This window comes from Tamandua tetradactyla, chromosome 24 (genome assembly GCF_023851605.1).
Source record: "Tamandua tetradactyla isolate mTamTet1 chromosome 24, mTamTet1.pri, whole genome shotgun sequence".
NCBI classification, from domain to species: Eukaryota; Metazoa; Chordata; class Mammalia; order Pilosa; family Myrmecophagidae; genus Tamandua; species Tamandua tetradactyla.
This window is the reverse complement of record NC_135350.1, coordinates 16,077,161-16,096,607: the sequence shown is the minus strand read 5'-3', so window position 1 is coordinate 16,096,607 and position 19,447 is coordinate 16,077,161. Positions and strand designations below refer to the sequence as shown.

General features: G+C 34.3%; 1 long non-coding RNA gene across 4 annotated transcripts in view; it reads right to left on the bottom strand.

The window, feature by feature from the left end:
- Window positions 1-19,447, bottom strand: part of LOC143668058 (uncharacterized) — a 162,102-nt gene that overhangs the window by 133,599 nt on the left and 9,056 nt on the right. Inside the window, exons 1-2 of one of the 4 annotated variants that reach the window (XR_013168274.1) lie at window positions 4,718-5,754; window positions 3,721-3,938 (exon numbers count right to left, since the gene is read on the bottom strand). The exons of 2 other annotated variants lie outside the window; for them this stretch is intronic. This is a non-coding gene — a long non-coding RNA (uncharacterized LOC143668058). Of the gene's footprint in view, window positions 1-3,720; window positions 3,939-4,717; window positions 5,755-19,447 lie in introns of those variants that run through there. One more of the 4 variants, XR_013168272.1, reaches the window with a different exon arrangement.

The window sequence follows — 19,447 nt, the reverse complement described above, 5'->3', positions numbered from 1 at the left end:
AGCTATTTTTTAGATATTGACAAACTAATTTTAAAGCATATAGAATGGGAAAAGATCCAGAGAAAACAACATAATACTGAAGAAGGAAAAAGTTGGAAGACTGACAGTACTTAACTTCAGCTCTTACTACAAAGCTACAAAAATGGAAAGAGCATCATATTTACAGAAGAACATACATATATCAATGGAACAAAATGCAGACCCCAGAAATGGAACCAACAAATGTAGTCAACTTATCTTTGGCTTAAGAGCAGAGGCAATTCAATGGAAAAAGGATCGCCTTTTCAATAACAAATGCTGGAATAAACGGACAACCATATGCAAAAAATGAACCTAGACACTGACCTTACATATTTCAAGAAATTATCTCAAAATGTATAAAAAATTCATAGGTATAAAAAGTAAAATTCATAAGTATAATACTTTTTGAAGAAAACACAGGAGAAAATCTAGGTGATATTTGATTAGGCAATGAATTTTTAGATACAAGATCAAAAGCATGATGTATGGAAGAAAAATGATGTTGGATTTTATTAAAATTAATAAAGTCATAGTACTTCTGCTCCACAAAAGATACTGTTGAAAGAATCAAAAGATAAGCCAAATATGGAAGAAAATGTTTGTAATATACATATCTGCAAAAGTTCTTGTATCTAAAATATACAAAGACCTTTTCAAACACAACAATAACAAAATAAACAATCTATTGAAAGGGCAAAGAAGCAGTACAAATGGTAAATGAGTATATGAAAAGATTTAAACATTATTTGCAATGAGGGAATTGTAAATTAAAGCAGTAGGAGGGCCGCGGTGGCTCAGCAGGCAGAGTTCTTGCCTGCAATGCCGGAAAACTGGGTTTGTTTCCCAGTGCCTGACCATGCCAAAAAAAAAGAAACAGCAGGAGATATCACTACACATCTAATAGAATGGCTAAATGAAAAAAAAAAAAAAACATGACAAAATAAAAAATGACAATATCAATTTCTGGTGAGGATGCAGAGCAATAGAATTCCCATTTATTGCTGGTGGGAATGCAAAATGGTGCAACCATTTTGGAAAAGTTTGGCCATTTCTTATAATGCTAAATATAGTCTGGCTTCTAGGTATTTACTCAATCTATTTGAAATCTTACGCCTATACAAATACCTATACACAAATTTTTAAAGCCATTTTTTTCCTAATTACCAAAGCTGGAAAAAACTAAGATGGCTTTATAGGTGAATGAATAAACTAACCATAATATATACATACTTAGAATATTATGGAACTATAAAAATAAATGAGCTATCAAACCATAAGAAAGCCATGGATGAGCCATAAATGCATATTGCTGTGAAAGAAGTCTATAAAGATTACACACTGTATGATTACAATTATATGATGCCTTTTGAAAAAAAGGAAAACTATAGACTGTAAAAAGATCACTGTTGTCAAGAGTTCAAGAGCAGCAGGGTTGGGTGGTGGTTTTGAGTGAATGAAGCACAAGGGAATTTTAGGGTGGTGAAAATAGTCAGTGACACAGTAATATGGATACATGACATGCATTTGTCAAAACATCAAGAACTTCATAACACAAAGAATAAGCCTATTACTACTACATTAGTATGTAAATTCTTCCAATGAATACAATATGGAAAAGGAAGGAAATTAGCACCACAGTGGAGAAACCTGATAAATGCTACCTCAGCCAGGTACTCCTGACCACTGTGGACAATAATAAACCATCTTAATTACATGTTCCCTTGATATTGCCTCTCTTGCTGAATCACCATGAAAGAGATAATACTAAGAGTAGTATCCTTTGTAATAGCCTCAAAGCTGACATAATAATATTTTCATAGTTACTTTCTCCTGATCTTCTGATGTCAGTATCACCATAGGTAGCTCAATACTTCTTTTTATAGCCCAGTGCACAGAACAGAAGTTAAACAAACAAAAATTTGGTTCTTGCCTATCTGAATGAATGTACAGCAATAATCAGTAAGCCTAACTATGAGTATCCAAAATTCAGAAATGCGAATTATGTGTGATAGATCAGTTAGGTAGAAAAGTAAAGTAAGCTGACTTCAATTTTTCTCTGTGGTATTTTGTGCAAGGGAAAACAGTGTGCATGTCTTAAAAGTTGTTCGATGTATGTTGTATATATGTTCAATACAAGAAATTACTTGTTGTTAGGAATTTAAAAACAAAAAAAAGAGAGAGATATACAATTTCTATTTCATGATTTCTACAGTCTCAAAAACCTTAGAATTAGCAAATGGAAAGCTCATTTTTAAATTTGATTTTGTTGTGTCTTTCCTTCCAGTTTCATGTATATACTCTATTCCTGTAATGCACATAAGCCTTAAGTAGCTAGCATCTGCAGTTCTTGTATAATTCCTTCTACTGGCAATGCTGTGCCATCACTGTGATGTTTTCCTTTGGTTGAAGATAAATCATTTCCTAGTGGATGAAACATGTTCCTTGAACTAAAATCAACAATTATGAAACCTAAAGCTAGAGTCTACTGATGCTATTCATTCGTAAAAGTAAATATTCTTTCAGAAAGTCCTAATCTGATTAAATTTTAATGTCAACATAAAATGCAATGGGTTTTACCTAAACAAAGGCTTGTTTGGTTTCCCCCCCACTGAGCAACACAACAAAACTCTTACCTTGTGCCTTCCTTATAAGCTGTTAGTTTGATACTCAAAGTATGTTTTAGGGTAATCATTTACTCATTCATAAGAAATGCTTAATAACAGGATGTTTGGACACAGCAAAATAATATATGCTAATTGTTTGCAGCCTTTCATTTTCCAGCATATTAGTTTTTGTCCATTGAACTTACTATGTAACATATAATCAAATGCAGAGTTGAATGACATTGTTTAGCAAATAAAATTTACCTACTATTTAACCTCATATTGCCACTATCATCTTTCATCTCTATTAAAGAATTGAGTTTGAGGTTATTCTATGATAACAAATAAATAAATTGGTGAAAAGATCTTTGGTTAATTTTTAACCTGGTTAAAACCTTTTATTTTCACTTTTGAAAGTTTTGCTACTAAAAAAAGGTTGTTTGAGATCATCAGATTTTTGTAATTATATGCATACAACATTTGTGTATATAAATATGTAATTACATAAAACAATACAAATCAAGACAAATTTATAGAAATACAGGGCTAATTTTTAAAATATAAAGATACACACAAACATACACATACATATATAGATCATCATGCAGAAGAGCAAGATGTATATTTTGAAATCATGCATTTATCAACACCTATTGATCAAATATAAAACTCTATAAAATGTATAACAGATATACCCCAATAGATAATAGTGTCTCATTTTATATTTACATGGAACTATTGTAAATATAAAAGGAGATACTCTGTATGAAAGTGTTTTATCAACTATAAGTGACAATATATGATATTATTATAAAAATATCAGCTCTTGTCCCTTTGTTGTTTTTAAGATCAGTGAATAGCAATATAATAGAATGACCTTAGCCATTGGCATTCCATCTAGGCTACCAATTCTCAATTAATTTAAAAATATATTAATGTCAAAATTAGCTATGGAAATGTATCAAAAGCCATGATTGTGTATGTAATCAATAGCTCTATGGGCATACAATATGTGTTGCTAGTCACTGTTTGCTATATTATGCTGTGATAACAAACAACATCCAAATTTCAGAGATTTACAACAACAAAGGTTTACCTCTCACTCCCATGATGTGCTGACATAACATGCTGTCTGTGAGTTTAGCTGTGATCCCTGCTCATATTTTTTCCCTTATTCCAGCATGTAGGCAGAAAAAGTAGCCCCATCTGGGAAACTCTCTTCTTTAGGAAAAAGAACAATGGTACCACCGTGTAAAGGCTCTGAAACCTTCTACTTCAGATGCAGGTAAGGTCACTCTGTTCACGCTCCATTTGCTAAAAGAAGGCACATGGCCAACACGGATGTCAGTTGAGTGGGAGGAGTATTTCTCTCAGAGTGAGAGATCCAAGAGAAGACCCCTATAGGCTTCATGCATTTTATTTATTTTTAATTTTTACTATTATTTTTTCTGGGTGCCTGGCCCAGGAATCGAACCTAGGTCTCCCTCATGAAAGGCTGGCATTCTAACCACTGAACTATCCATGCACCCTTCATGTATTCTAAACAAACAATACTGTCTACCACACAATAGACAGCTAAAGCACCAGCCTTGGGGAAACTAACCCCACAGTGCCCTAAAAACTATTTCACCTGCTGAGGTAAGAACCTGGTATTTCTAAGATATTAAATTCAAACACAATTGCACAACACATTTGGAGAAATCATGACACAGAACCCTGTGTTAAAAGAAACTGTGAGCCTGGAGCATCCCACCATTTTAAAGACATTGAGTTTACCAATCAAAATAGAAGCAAATAATTAATTAAATACTTTGGCAAGATGCCATCCTCTAGTGTCTCAGCTATTTGTGCTTTTAGTGCATAGATACAGGTAGAAAAAAATTTACCAACTGACAAAGGAAATGGAAGAAGAGCCTAAAGGTGAATTCTTTCATTGAAAATAATAACCAAATTCCACCTAACAGAATGTTTTAATGGCTTTCTTCTACCAGCAAATTATTTCTGCTTTAGGTGTCTTGTTTTGACTGGATGCTTGGACCAGTGTAAACTCAAATTTGGATATATATGAGAAATTCGCTAATGACACATCTCACCTCTTCTCCACCTACTCTCAAGTTTCTCTGAATTTTCCCTTTTATCTTACTTTCCCGTCACTCCTTTCCTCCAGTCTGTAAGATGGAACATAACACCAAAGAAATTCTGATAGTGAAATCATTTATAAAATTTGTTGGTCTAAATACAAGTTAAATTCTAGACTAATGTCAAGAGCCAATGGCTGTCTTAGAGACCTTTGGCTATATAGGGATTTCAATTATATCCATGGGTATTGGAGTAGGACTGTGGGGTTTTATTCCACAGAAGGTTCAATTGGGGAAAACACTGACTCTCACACATGTAAATACCCGCATTTCTTCAGTGTCTCCAGGAAGTAATGACAAAAACCCTGGTAATGGGATTCATGTGATTTTTTGAGTGAATTTTAGTCCTGCTTTATTTTTAGTAATCTTTGTATTTTGTAATAATTTCATATTTACAGAAAGCTGCAAAAATAATACAGAGTTTTTGTATATCCCTTACCTGGTTTTCCCTATCTCACATTAACATACTTGTCAAAGTAAGAAACCAGCATTGGTACATTACCAATAACTAAACTTCAGACTTTGTTCAAATTTCACCAATTTTTCTAGTAAAGGCCTTTCCCTGTTTCAGTATCCCATCCAGGACACCACACTGTGTTTAGTTGTCTGTCTCCTTAGGCTTCTCTACTCAGTGAGTTTTTCAGTCTTTTTCATCTTTTCAGATGACCTCAACTGTTTTGCAGACTACTGATCAGGTATTCTGTAGAATGTCTCTCAATTTGACTTTGATTTTTTTATCAAGACTAACCTGGGGCTATGGGCTTGGGGGAAGAATACCATAAAGGGAAAAAGCTCTCTTCATCATTTCAGGAGCACATGTTATCAACATAACTTATCCCCGGAGATGCTAACCGTGATCACTTGGTTAAGGTGGTGTTTGCCAGCTTTTTTCACTGTAAAGTTTCTGTTTTTCCCTTTTCATACTCTATTCTTTAGAAGGGGTTACCCAGTTCAGTCACACTCAAAGGGGAGGGGAATAGTAAGCTCCACTTCCTGGAGAGGATATATCTATATATGTTATTTGGAATTCTTCTATAATGAAGATTTGTCCATTCTCTGTTATTATTCAATCAGTTTTGGTCAAATATGAACTATTTATATCGAGACCTGCTTTTTAAAAATTTCTCATGTTTAATTTATTAAAAAGCAGTTTTATTGAGATATATTTACATACCATAAATCCATCCATGGCTCGCAGTATATTCACAGAGTTGTATTCATCACCACAATCAATTTTAGAACTTTTTCATTACTCCAAAAAGAAAAAAAAAAACGTAAATATTACACTCTCTTATTCACTTAGCATTGGTGTGGTATATTTGTAACAACCAATGAAAAAATATTAAAATAATATTCTTAACTATCATCCAGAGTTTGCATTAGGTATATTTTCTGCATACACCACCTGTTTTAGTTTGCTAGCTGCTAGAATGCAATATATCAGAACTGAAACAGCTTTTAAAAGGGGGAATTTAATAAGTTGCTAGTTTACAGTTCTAAAACTGTACAGCCATGAAAATGTCCAAAAGCAAGTCTATAGAAATATCTGATCTAAATCATCCAGGGAAAGATACCTTGGTTCAAGAAGGCTGATGAAGTTCAGGGTTTCTCTCCCCAGTGGAAAGGTGCTTGGCAAACAGGGCTACATGTACTAGTTTCCTCTCCAGGCTTCCTGATTCATGAAGCTCTCTAGGGCCTTCTCTTTCTTTATCTCCAAATGTCGCTGGCTGGTGGGCTCTGTGGTTCTCTCATCATTCTCTCATGGTTCTGTGGCTCTCTCCTGGTTCTCAAAAGGAGCACTCTCAAAATGTCTCCTCTTTTATAGGATTCCAGTGAACTAATCAAGACCCACATAGAATGGGTGGAGACATGTCTCCATCTAATAAAGTTTAATACCCAGAGTGCAATATACCTGAGCTGAGTGATTGATTGAGTCACATCTCTGTGGAGATAACCTAATCAAGCTTCCAACCTGTAGAACTGAATAGAGATTAAAAGAAACGGTTGCTCCCACAAGATTGGTTAGGATTAAAGCATGGCTTTTCTAAGGTACATAAATCCTTTCACACTGGCACAACACCCTATTGTTGACCATTTGTAATAGTGATGTACATTTGTTCTAGTTTGTGAGAGAACATTCCTATGTGTGTACTATTCACCACAGTCATCATTCACCAGGTTCTGTGTTATACAATCCCATGTTCTATCCTCTAGCTTTCCTTTTAGTGACATACAGAACTCTAAATTTCCCCTTTCAACCACAATCACACGCATAATTTAGCACTGTTAATTACACTCACAATAATGTGCAACTATCACTTCTATCCATCTCCAAACATTCGCAATCAACCTAATAAAATATTCTGCACAAATTAAGCATCAGCTCCCCATCCTCTAACCTCTTTTTATCTCCTGGTAAAACCATATTCTAGAATTTAACTCTATGTGTTTGCTTATAATTAGATTATATTAGTGATATCATGCAATAATTGGCCTGTGAGTCTAGCTTATTTGACTCAACATAATGTCCTCAAAGTTCATCCATGATGTCACATGTATCAGGACTTCACTCCTTCTTACAGCTCAATAATATTCTACCATATGAATATACCACATTTTGTTTACTGATACATGGTTAATGGACACTTAGATTGCTTCCATCTTTTTCCCATTGTAAATAATGCTGCTATGAACATCTGTGTGCAAATGTCTGTCTGCATTCTTGCTTTCAGTTCTTTGGGGAATATACCTAATAGCAGGATTGCCGGATCTTATGGCAATTATATTCTTAGCTTCTTGAGGAACAACATTTTACATTCCCACCAGCAATGAATGAGTGCTCCTATTTCTCCATATCCTTTCCCGCATTTGAGGTTTCTTATCTTTTTAATAGTGACCACTCTAGCAGGTATGAAATGATATCTCATTGTGGTTTTGATTTGCCTTTGCCTAATAGCTAGTGATTTTGAGTATCTTCTCATGTGCTTTTCAGTCATTTGTACTTCTTTTCAGGAAAAATGTCTTTGTCCATTTTTTTTTAATTGGGTTGCTTCTTTTTTTTTTATTGTTGAACTGTAGTAAACAGAGAATTTGTGATTTCCACTTATTTTCTCCCATTGAATAGGCTACCTTTTCATTTAATTGACTTAAAGTTTGGTTTAATGAAAAAAGAGTTAAACCCACAGAAAGATGCTACAAACTTATTTCTGTTATTCAGTTCAAAACTGTTTACTTCAATAAACACAAGCTCTTTGCTGATGTTTCTGGCTTGATTTTTTTTCATGATGTGCTGGTGTGTTTATAATGTATCAAAAAGGTACAAGGTATAAATAATATATTTCCTATTTGGAGTTTCTTTTTCTCCCTCAACCCTTTAGAAAAATGCCAGACTGAAATCTCTCTTAGAGAACAAAGTGTCTCAATGGAAAATATCAAAACAAGGATAAGAATAATTTATGGGAAATGTAGTTTTCATATGATGAAAGAATATCTCTTCTTCTATATCTCATAATGTTATATTCTGTTGCCCTGTGGCATAATTTGTATTATGCTCAGTGTATGGAATTAGTATGGTGATGACCCACTTAGCATATTTTAAATATACCCTGTGTTAGAAACTGTATGCACTATCCAAGCAATAGACCCAAGTATAAAAAAGCATATGGCAAACATATGCTGGTCTTATATGTATTGGTGGTTTCATATAATGGAGAAGTAATATATGTGTGAGCTGAGCAGACAAAGTGACTGATGGAATGTATTCTCCAGGGACTCCAATAACTTTGCCTTTTGTTTTCTGTATTGGCTGTGAACATGTTAAGGTAAGTCCTCATTTGGTTAGAAATGCATGAATATTTAGGCATTACTGCACACACATTGCTTATTGTAAAGGTTCCTATAAAAATGTTGGCAAAAATCTGCACTTTCACTTTCTGTATGAGGTTTTCTTAAATATAAATAATAGCATAACCATTGTGTTTTTCACACAAAAATGAAATCCTCTCAAATATGAATTTATATTGAAGAAAGTATACTGTAGTTATAAAATAATATGCTTTACAATATATGAAACAATTTATTTAATTGTACCTTCTAAGAACTAAAAAAAAAATCCACTTTGTATAAGACCCTTTCCATTTAAATGACAAGCTGTACTGAATTGCATTAAGTGGTATTGGGATACTATCTTTTTTTGGAATGGCCACACCAACCCTACTTCTTAGGTTTGAAAACACAGGAAGATAAGCTTCAGTGAGCTTTGTTTATTAATTTGTGCTGTTTTTTTGAAATTTTGAAAAATTTTACCTTCACAATTCAAGCAAAAACTTGAAGCTAGGAGGAATGAGAGGCTTAAAGTAGTTTTTGTTAGAATATTTCAGCATTTTAATTGATTTGAATGATACTATATTACTGAAATTTTAAGAAAAGAAAATGTAAATATGTTATGTCTAATTCTAAGAATCACAAAAGTATTCAAACTATTAATGCAACAACTATTTGGCAAATATACTAATTATTTTTAGACACACATGAAAATGAATTAGGATGGTATACATGTATTTTATGAATAGGTAACATCCAAAAGACCATTATTAGAAGCCATTATCATGTCATATTGCTATGGCAAAATATAAAAAGTTACAGAAAATAAACCTATCCCTTTTCCCTGTTTACTTGGAGAAAAATTTTAGAAAAATTACTTTGTATTTGTGTAGGAGAATATCATTTCCTCATAATTCCCCTGCCTAAATTATTGCAATGTCTTATCTCTCTAATTCCAAATTAATCTCTAATCAATCATGCACACTTCTACCAAAGTTTTGTCACAGTATGACTCTGTCCTTCTGCTTAAATGACTCCTCGTTGTTTTCAGGATAAAATTCAAGTTACAAGAGTATACCACTCATTGTTTTTTATTGTCTGATCTCTGCCTACAGCTCTTTTTTCTTATTTCCTGTCACATACTCATAGTCCTCTTTCCTACATACTTGCTGTTGCCCACAAGGTTGTTCTTGCTTATTTTTCCTTTTGTTTGCACATTTCCTCAACATAACCTACCCTTCCTGCACACCTTAACTAGATTGAGTACTAAGAATCTTTCAAGACTCAACTCAAGAATCACATTTTCCTAGAAGCCTTTATGGGCCACTTCTCCCATTCCCTACTCTGATGTTCATTTCCAATTACTAACTCCCTCACCGACATACAACAGCAACCTTAAATATAAAAAAAGGTCACCAGATTGCAACACAAGAAAATAATCCACTGACGTGAATTACGCATCACCTAATGCCAAATCTATTCTTGCTTTTGCTTTCTTCTTGGGATCCTAAATGTGTGCCTGTGCGCACACACATACATACACATGCCACACCAGCCCTGGTATCAGAGGCCAGACTAGGGCTGCAGTGAGCAGCCAGTATAATTGTGTTCCCATCATTTTTTAGTGCCTGCCCTCCTCCCATATTCTAGCCACAGAGACAGGCTGATAGATTATTTCACTCTGACATCCTTAGGTTAGAATTCCATTCTGTGTACTTACAAACTCTTTTTCGAGGTGTTTTCTTTCATCACTTTTAGCTATCAGAAATCATCCCAATTTCTTGGATGTAATTAGAGTCACTGCAACTCCTATCCTCATTTTGAGAAGCATTTATAAGAAGCTTTGTGATTGTCAGAGTTGCACCAATCACTCTCTGACATAATTCTTATTCATTGATTCAGTCATTGTACAAAGGATGAGTGAACTCTGACTCCTATACATTCTTCCCTGCTAGCCCACCTCTATTATGAGCCCTGAAGTTTCAACTAAGAGTTAAACTAGACTATAAGGAGCAAAAACCTTTGTATTTCACTGTTTAGGTTTGTAAACCTTGCCTAAATAGATCTTCATTTCTTCCCACTATTTTCTGATAATTTGATTATTTGAGATTGAGATTATATTTGAGATTCTTTGAGAATTGGATATGACATTTAGGCTCGTCAACATTGAAAAAAGGGGAATTCTTCAACCTTGAGAGATCCTATAGTACGAATTTTCACAGGTACACAGAATTAATTGACCCAGCACCAAATTGTGCTTTTATTTTAGATGGGAATTGTTGTCACATAGCTGCATTGATGAAAAACCAAGAAGAATCAGATCCGTTGTGTCCTGCCTGAGAATGCATGTGGGTGCTGGCAGGTTTCCCCTGCACTGACTAGCTACTCTCAAGGCCTAGAGTCAGACTGGCATCCCAGCCTCAAGTTTTAACAAGTGTAAGAAGAGGATCCAAACATTTGGAAGCACTTACCTGGCTTTTATTTCTGGAGCAAAGACTCTATTACTCTGAAAGGTAGTAATGAGCCTTGCATTTAGACAGCAGAATGTTGAGATAGCCAAAAACTAAAGTGGGAAATGGGGAAAAAAGATTAAGGCCTAGAAGAGTCCGTTTTAAGTATTTGTCAAATATAAATGCATTTGGGTATCTTCTGGTGCTTTCCATTTTGTCTTTGAGTCTGATTGAAGCATTTTGAGTAAGGAGAAATTGACCTAAATGAGCAAAACGCTAGTTGTTTTGGTTAAGGGGAATCTACTTAAGTGCGGTAAAAATTACTTTGCAAGTTCTAAATAATTGTCTGCACACCACTGTATTATATCAAATACTGATAGAAAATTTATTTAGTGGGGATTGATTTTTGTTTTCTGTTTAAGATTGAATTCTCTTTTATATCAAGAATGTAAAGGTGAAAGATGGGGACTAATGATAAATTGAATGCCTCACTTTCCTTTTCACACGTCAGCCTTGCCAACCTTCAACTGGCAGTGCTCTCTCCTCACAAAATCCATGAAGACATTCCTGATTTGAGTGTATTCACAGTGCAAAGAAGCTTCATGAAATACACAACACCGACCTATGTGCAGATTAAAATAAGCTTCCTAGTTATTCTTTTTAAGAGTCTAGGCTGAAAAAAAAATCTCCTATGTGTAAAGGACAATTTGAATAATCTGCTGAAATCAGACAAAAGGAAAACAACTTTAATGGCATTTAGAAAGCACAGTTAATTTTCACTTAGGGCAAGCTTTATAAATCATTTATACACCCATTTGAAGTATGCTCTGTGATTTTTGCATATATTAGAATTGTACTTGGAAATGTTTGAAAGAAATAATTAATATATGATTCTTCCTAAAATTTTAAATGTCACCACCACTATATTCCTCTACAGGATCTTATAATTTTATTTTTAGCATTCACTTTTCTTTTTCTCTGCAGATGAGTGGAAAGAGGGAGCAGTAATATGAATATTACCAGTGTTATGATCAAAAGTTGAGCAACGATGGAAAGATGTGGAGGGTAGAACAGCTGTTTCTGCTAAGAACATGCTTATTCTTGAACACCATGACACTGGATGAAAGGAAAACATGAATATACCCACATTTCCTTTAAACAATTTTCATCTTCTCACAGCTCATTCAATGTTGATGAGCCTAAATGTCATATCCAATTCTCAAAGAATCTCAAATATAATCTCAATCTCAAATAATCAAATTATCAGAAAATAGTGGGAAGAAATGAAGATTTATTTAGGCAAGGTTTACAAACCTAAACAGTGAAATACAAAGGTTTTTGCTCCTTACAGTCTAGTTTAACTCTTAGTTGAAACTTCAGGGCTCATAATAGAGGTGGGCTAGCAGGGAAGAATATATAGGAGTCAGAGTTCACTCATCCTTTGTACAATGACTGAATCAATGAATAAGAATTATGTCAGAGTGATTTGCGCAAAACCCTGACACTCACAAAGCTTCTTATAAATGCTTCTCAAAATGAGCATAGGAGTTGCAGTGATGTCTAATTACATCCAAGAAATTGGGATAACTTCTGATAGCTAAAAATGATCCAAAGGGAAAGAACCACAATTTGGGGACATGCTTCCTTCAGATAATTTTCATCTTCTCACAGAACCTACTTCCCCAGAGATAATTAGTTCAATCTCCTTTGCAGCTAAGGAGACTAATCCCCAGAAACATTAAAGTCACACAACTAATAGCAGAGCCAAGACCAACATACTCAATTTTTTTGCACTTTCTCTACTACCCTTCTTTTTCTGATTATACTACATTTTTTCTTAATGAATGAACCATGGCATTATAACGAAAGTCAACATAGTTTTGAAGAAAAATTTTATCTCCTAAGTGTTCAAATCCAGAATGTTCTCTCAGTGGAATAATTGAAATCCATAACATTTTCTCACAGTAGCAACAGAAATCCAGAATGATCTCTTACAGTAACAGTTCAAACTCAGTATTAAGGTCTCTTAGTGCAATCTTGTTTCAAATACCTCTGAGTTAGTGAGAGGAATTGAAAGACACGGAAAAAGTTTATCCAAGTCTTCCTAACCCACACATAAGGGTAGATCAAAATGAATACTCAACATCAGGTACTTTAAAAAAGTTAAATAGGTGTTGTAGGCAAAATAAGAAGTGATACCACTCATTATTCCTTCTTCCCTTAATTTTCTCAAACTTTGGCTCAGTCACCTTCTCCTACAGCAAATTATCAGGTAAACAGCCCTTCTTGGACAAAAAATTTGATAGCTCTGGTCTCTGCTAAAGCTCAGGTCTACTGAAAATCTACTGGTCAGGTTTGGATTTCCAGGTTAGACCAATTGCAGCTACTCTACTTCATAACCAAGGCATATTTCACTTTCACTCCTGTCAGGGCCTGCCCTCTCAGATTGTCATATCACTTCTCATTGGCGCATATCTTCATTACTTCTGCTTCTAAGAGTGAGGATCTAATCATTATTGGCTCACCTACCTTCTCTTGCTTAATGAGATGTATTATCATAACACTAGGATTAAAACAGTCTAGCAGCTAGGTCTTGTCAATCAGTAAAATGGCACTCAAATTGTTTTCTCAAAACAGAACAGTCTAAACCAAAGCATATTCAGTTTTAATATAATCACAACAATGTTCTTCAGAAAATTTTCCATCTGAACCTAAATCAAAGTAGGATAGATCAATTACCTGATGAGATAATTGTGTGGAAAGTCTTTAATTCCAGCTGCTAGTGAGATAACAGAAATAATTAAGGGTCAATAAATATCTATAAAGTGAAACTCTCCTAGCTGATAATCTACACAGAAGCTTTTATGTTCTTGCCAAAATCCAATGACATTTTTAAATTTCACCCCACCAGCTCAATGCAGAGATATTCTCAGCAGCTGCAGGAAGCATTTTTGTATTACTGGAAGAAAAAAGAACTTTGTGATAGAGTGTACTAATGTCAACATAACTAAGCTGAAACTACATTTCTTGGAATTTCCTTCCCTATATGGCTCTGACGTAGAGATGGCCAAAAGAGAAGTTTCTGTGAGATTTCGAAGGCTGAGTTGAAGCAGCAGAAATGAAGGTCTGGAGATGCATGGAGTACGCACCAGGTACGACTGCACTCACAAACACAGTCATTAATCTGCTAGCTCATCTTCCCAGGAAGAGGCAATGGTCAGGTTTGCAGCAATTCCGGCTCCCATTGGATCTCCTTGAACTTCTCTGAGGGAATATTACTTGGATATATTTGCATTTCTCGATTCCCTACATTGACTCTAAGAGCCCCAAGGAAAGGTATTGTGTGTTATTCATCTTCATTTATCTCCATAGGAAATAGCTGTTGCATTGGTAATTTATTTATTTTTCTTCTTTTTTGTTCTCAAACTATCTTAAGAGAAAATAAATTGTCCCAAGCTATACTGAAGCAATCATACTGACAGTTTTTAATGAAAATTTTAGTAAAACTATTGCTAACTCTGGTATTCACACTCAAGAGATGACTATAGAACAATTATACTTAATCTTCATAAGCATGGAAATCTCATTTTAGTTAAAAAAATATTATGAACTCCCCTGATTGAACTTGTGAGAAAATACATAACCAGAAGCTACTCCAAATTCCATGTTACTTTTAACTTAATTTATATTTTCCTAATCATAATAGCAGGTACATGCAATTAAAAAATCATGTTACAAATCTCTGTAGCATATACTATTTACTTAGCAAAGCTATAACTAATGAGTAAGGTAAAATACATTCTAGGACACCTTGCAACAACTTCATTATCCAAAATTTCCAAGATGCTTAGTATGAGAACCACCAATTTAGGCCATGCATACTAATAAGATATGTTTAGCCCAATGAGAATAACAATCTCAAAAAAAAAGAAGTGTAACTTCCATTAAAAACATTTCAAGGTCTGAGTAAACTAAACTACTCACTTATCTTTCTCTTCCCTTTAAAAGAATACTTTAAAAGAAGGCGTGCCACTGTTTTCTATGATATCACCCTAGAAAAGTTCAGCTTGGTTCAGGAGCAACCTAAATGCTCAGAAACAGATGAATGATTCCACAAGTTATAATATCGCCATGCAATTAGTTATTATGGACACAGTGAAATCACATTAAATTTCTGTAATAACATACAAAATTTTTTTGTAGTGTTCTATAAAAAGTTCACATTTAGTATGAGCACATATGCACAAAGAAGCTGTGCATGGAGAAAATCATGGGAGAAAATATTTTCAAGTATTAAGTTGTCTTTTTATTTTCCTAGTATGAATATAGGTAATTTTCTTATTTTTTAATCTAAATCTTTAAATGTTCCATAATGAGCACATATTACAACTTTTTGAAAAAAAGTAATATACTTAATTTTTTAAGGGTCAGAAGTCATAGTACCTAAGCATTCTTTGCTTTGTGTCTCTACCAACTATCAATATTAGGGAAACTGCTGAAACTATTCACATTTTCAGCCTAAATCACACTTCAAGAAAGTGACCTCACCAAATGTACTGCTTTATCTACAAAATGAGGCTTTAAAAAGTTATATTCTACACAATATACCAAGTACCAGGTATTTTAGTTATTGTATCCTGTGAACTAGTCTATGTTCAACCTAGGCACAGACTTGACAATTTTAAGGCTTTGATCCTCTTGACATTCACGTTTCTGGCATCCTAATTTCTTTAGTTGATGTTCATATAAAAGCCATTGATTATTTTAGTTCTGGAGACCTGGTTCTCTTTCAGGTCTATTTTGTCTGTGATGACCAGGGGAGTACTGAGTATTCCAGTTCTTACAAAACCATAGGATGATATTTTTTTTATTTGTTTCCAGTATTTTTCATGAGGTAGCCAATGGTTTGGTGCCTTGGGAAATAGCCTGCAAAATTCCTAGGAATATTTTCTGGGTTGTACTTAACATCTTGAAGCCCATCAATTCTAAAGTCTTTTTTTTTTTTTTTTAATTTAAATAGACCTCTTCCCCATGTGTAGCTCATCTGTGGGTCTTTTACATTCACGTAAGTTGAGTTCACTCTCATGAAACTAGCATCTTGTTTTGAAAATAGTTTAGCATTAATTTCAGTTGGAGTTTTTATCATTCAGACAATTTTTCAAAATGTTGGAAAAAAGATACAATAAGAAACCTTCTCTAGATTTCCCATTACTCTTCTCCTGTTAGAGACGTGTTTATTTATTCTCACCCCTTATTTCCTGTCTCTAAGTACTTAACCCAAAATAAAAACATTTCCCCCAATGTCATGGCAACTACTAAAAAAAAGTTTTTTCTGACATTTGTCTTTCATTAAATAGTTAATTTTTAACAATATGTATAAAAGCACTCTGATAGTGTATTGCAGTGGATAATTGGTATACTTTCGAAAGTTAGTTTTCTACATTGTCTACTGAAAATACTTAAATCCAAGAACCTCCAACTGACACATATTCATTGACACCTTACAGTTGTTTATTAGAAACCTTTCCCCCACCCCATCCCCATAACACAGTGCATTCTGAATATCGGTGATTCTGGAATGAATTACAGTACATTGGAATGAAATTTCTTCCCAGTCCTCTCCTTACAGCTGGTGTGTGTTTGTTTGTTCCTGAATGATGAAGTGTGAAGATTTTCCAAAGCTTAGAAAAGACAAAGATGTAAGCATGGATGTTGTTACAGATTATAGAAAGTTACAGATATAGAAGACAATATTTTTCCAAGTCAATACACCATTAAATTCTATCAAGTCTATTATTAAAATGATCCTAACTCACATTTGATAGGAAAGGGAAGATCCTAGTTCTATCTTTTTTTCTCTAATGGACAGGCACCAGGAATCGACTCTTGGGTCTCTGGCATGGAGGTGAGAATTATGCCACCGAGCCACCATCTCACCTCCCAGTCCTAATTCTATTTTGCTCTTTAAAATTTGAGAACACATTTATACAAAAAGTGAAAATTGGCCCTTACATGGTATTTTATAAAATAATTAGCCTCATATGTACCAGCTATCCAACTGTTAAACCAAACACCATAAAACCGCTGGGGCAAAACACAGGTGAAAATATTTTTGAACATGGATTAGGTGAATATTTCTTAGGACACAAAATGAAAGAACCATAAATGAAAGTCTTGCTGAACTGATTTCATAAAAATTTAAAACTTCTGTGCTTCAGAAAATAAAAGGACAAGCCAAAAGCTGAGGGAAAATATTTTAAAGCACGTAACTTATAAAATAATTGCATCCAGAATATCTGAAACTATTACAACTCTATTCAATTTTTTTAATGAGCAAAATATTTTAACAGACACTTCATCAAAGGAAAAATATGAAAACATATTTGACATCAATATTTATTAAGGAAATGCAAATTAAAGCCAGCATTATCACTATGCTCCATAACAACTAAAATTTTAAAAGACTGACTATGCCAAAGTGTTGACTTCGATGTGGAGGAACTAGAACTCGCATACATTGTTAATGGGAATGCAAAATATTAGAGCCCCTTTGAAAAACCATTCAGCAGCTTCTTTTTAGGTTAAATATATACTTACATAAGACCCAAGAATCATTCTGCAGTATTTTTCCCAAAGAAATAAAACCATATGTCCCCACAAAGACATGTACACGAGTATTTATAGCAACTTCATTTATAACAGCCAAAACTGCAAACAACTCAAATGCTCATTAAAACTGGTGAATGAATGAACAAATTGAGGTATATCCATACGACAGAATACTGCTCAGCAATGAAAAAGAGATAAATCACTTGCTAGATGCAAAAACTTGGATGACTCTCAAGAAAGAAGCCAGATCCAAAAACCTACTTGATTCTATCATATAACATTCTAGAGTAGACAAACCTATATTCAAAAATTCGATTAAGGGTTCCCAGGGACTAGATTTGGAAGAAGGACATACTGCAAGGGACTCAAAGGAACTTCTTGTAGTTACTACATAAGCGTAAACATTTGTCAAAATCCATAAAACCGTATACTTAAAATTGGCAAATTTTATTATATGTAAATTATAACTAAATAAACCTCACTTTAAACTGAAAAATTAATAAAAGAATATAAAAAAATTGAGAAAGGCGACAAGAAGCTCATGTATAATCCCCATTGCCCTAAATCATACCGGGAAGGCAGATTTGATGCTATTGGCCATATGCTAATTAGTGTTTCAGTATTAGGCATATAAAATCAATGGAGGTCTCTATTTTCAAGAAGCTTACTGCCTAATGCAGTAGTACTGCTACTCACTATTATCTATTTTTCCATCAAAATATGGTGTAGGTGAACAAAAATTAAACATTTGCCCAATATTTCCACTTTCAAAGTTTCCCTCTGCCATATTTTGGGTAATGGAAAATAGCTAAGATTTAATACTCATGGTCCTTTAGCTTTAAGACTGTTTCAACTGAATATAAGGAGACTTGGAGAAGTAGTGCAATGATGAAACACCCGGCTCAATGGCTGACTTTCTGTAGTCAATGTTAAATTACGCTAATATTAAATGTATAGGAGCCAGAACTCTTTCTGCTTAGAATAGCAGGGTAATAGAAACCATCAACTCCTGAACATACTTGATGCAAAGGTACCTGGCAGAGGGAAGAGAGATGGGAGAAGAAGGAATGGAACAGTGATTATTCTAGTTGGCACACTAATCAGGCAACTTGATAGTTAGGAAAAAGTATGGACTTTGGAGAAAAAGCAGATGTGAATTCAAATCCTGACCTTTCCTCTTACAAGCAGTGTGATCTTGAGCAAATTTTCTAAGCTCTGAAACTCTGGCTCCTCACCTGTACTGTGGAGATAACAAGCAATCCCCACCTGAGGGCAGCCATGAAGATTAAATGCGATAATAGACACAAGAAATACCTTCTTCACGGTAGGTGTTCAATAAATGTTGGTTCTTCCTACCTGTCTAGCTAAGGCCGGTCCTCAAAAAATATGCCATTGAAGTACAATAAAAAGAAAATGAATTCTGTGAAGTAAATATAAATTGGAAACCAATCCCCAGCATTACCTCTCCCAGGCATAACCACTTTAAAATAAGTGATTTCTTGAAGCTCAGCATCAAGGCACAGTTTCATATATGGTATGCAAAAAAGAAAACATTTATAGTAGGAAGAAGGGTTTGGTTTAAAAGTACTAATGCCTTATAATATTATGACAAGCTCCATATGAGAAAAGTGGAGATATGTTTTAGGTTGTGTGGGAATGGAAAAATCCAGCCGAAGCAGCTCAAATACCACTATTCTGCCCCTTACATTTTATTTGCCTACTCTACCTATAGATTGGTGCTGATTATATAGCATTTTAAAAGAGAGAAAGTAGGGTTACCTAGAGCCTACTGAGATATTCGCAA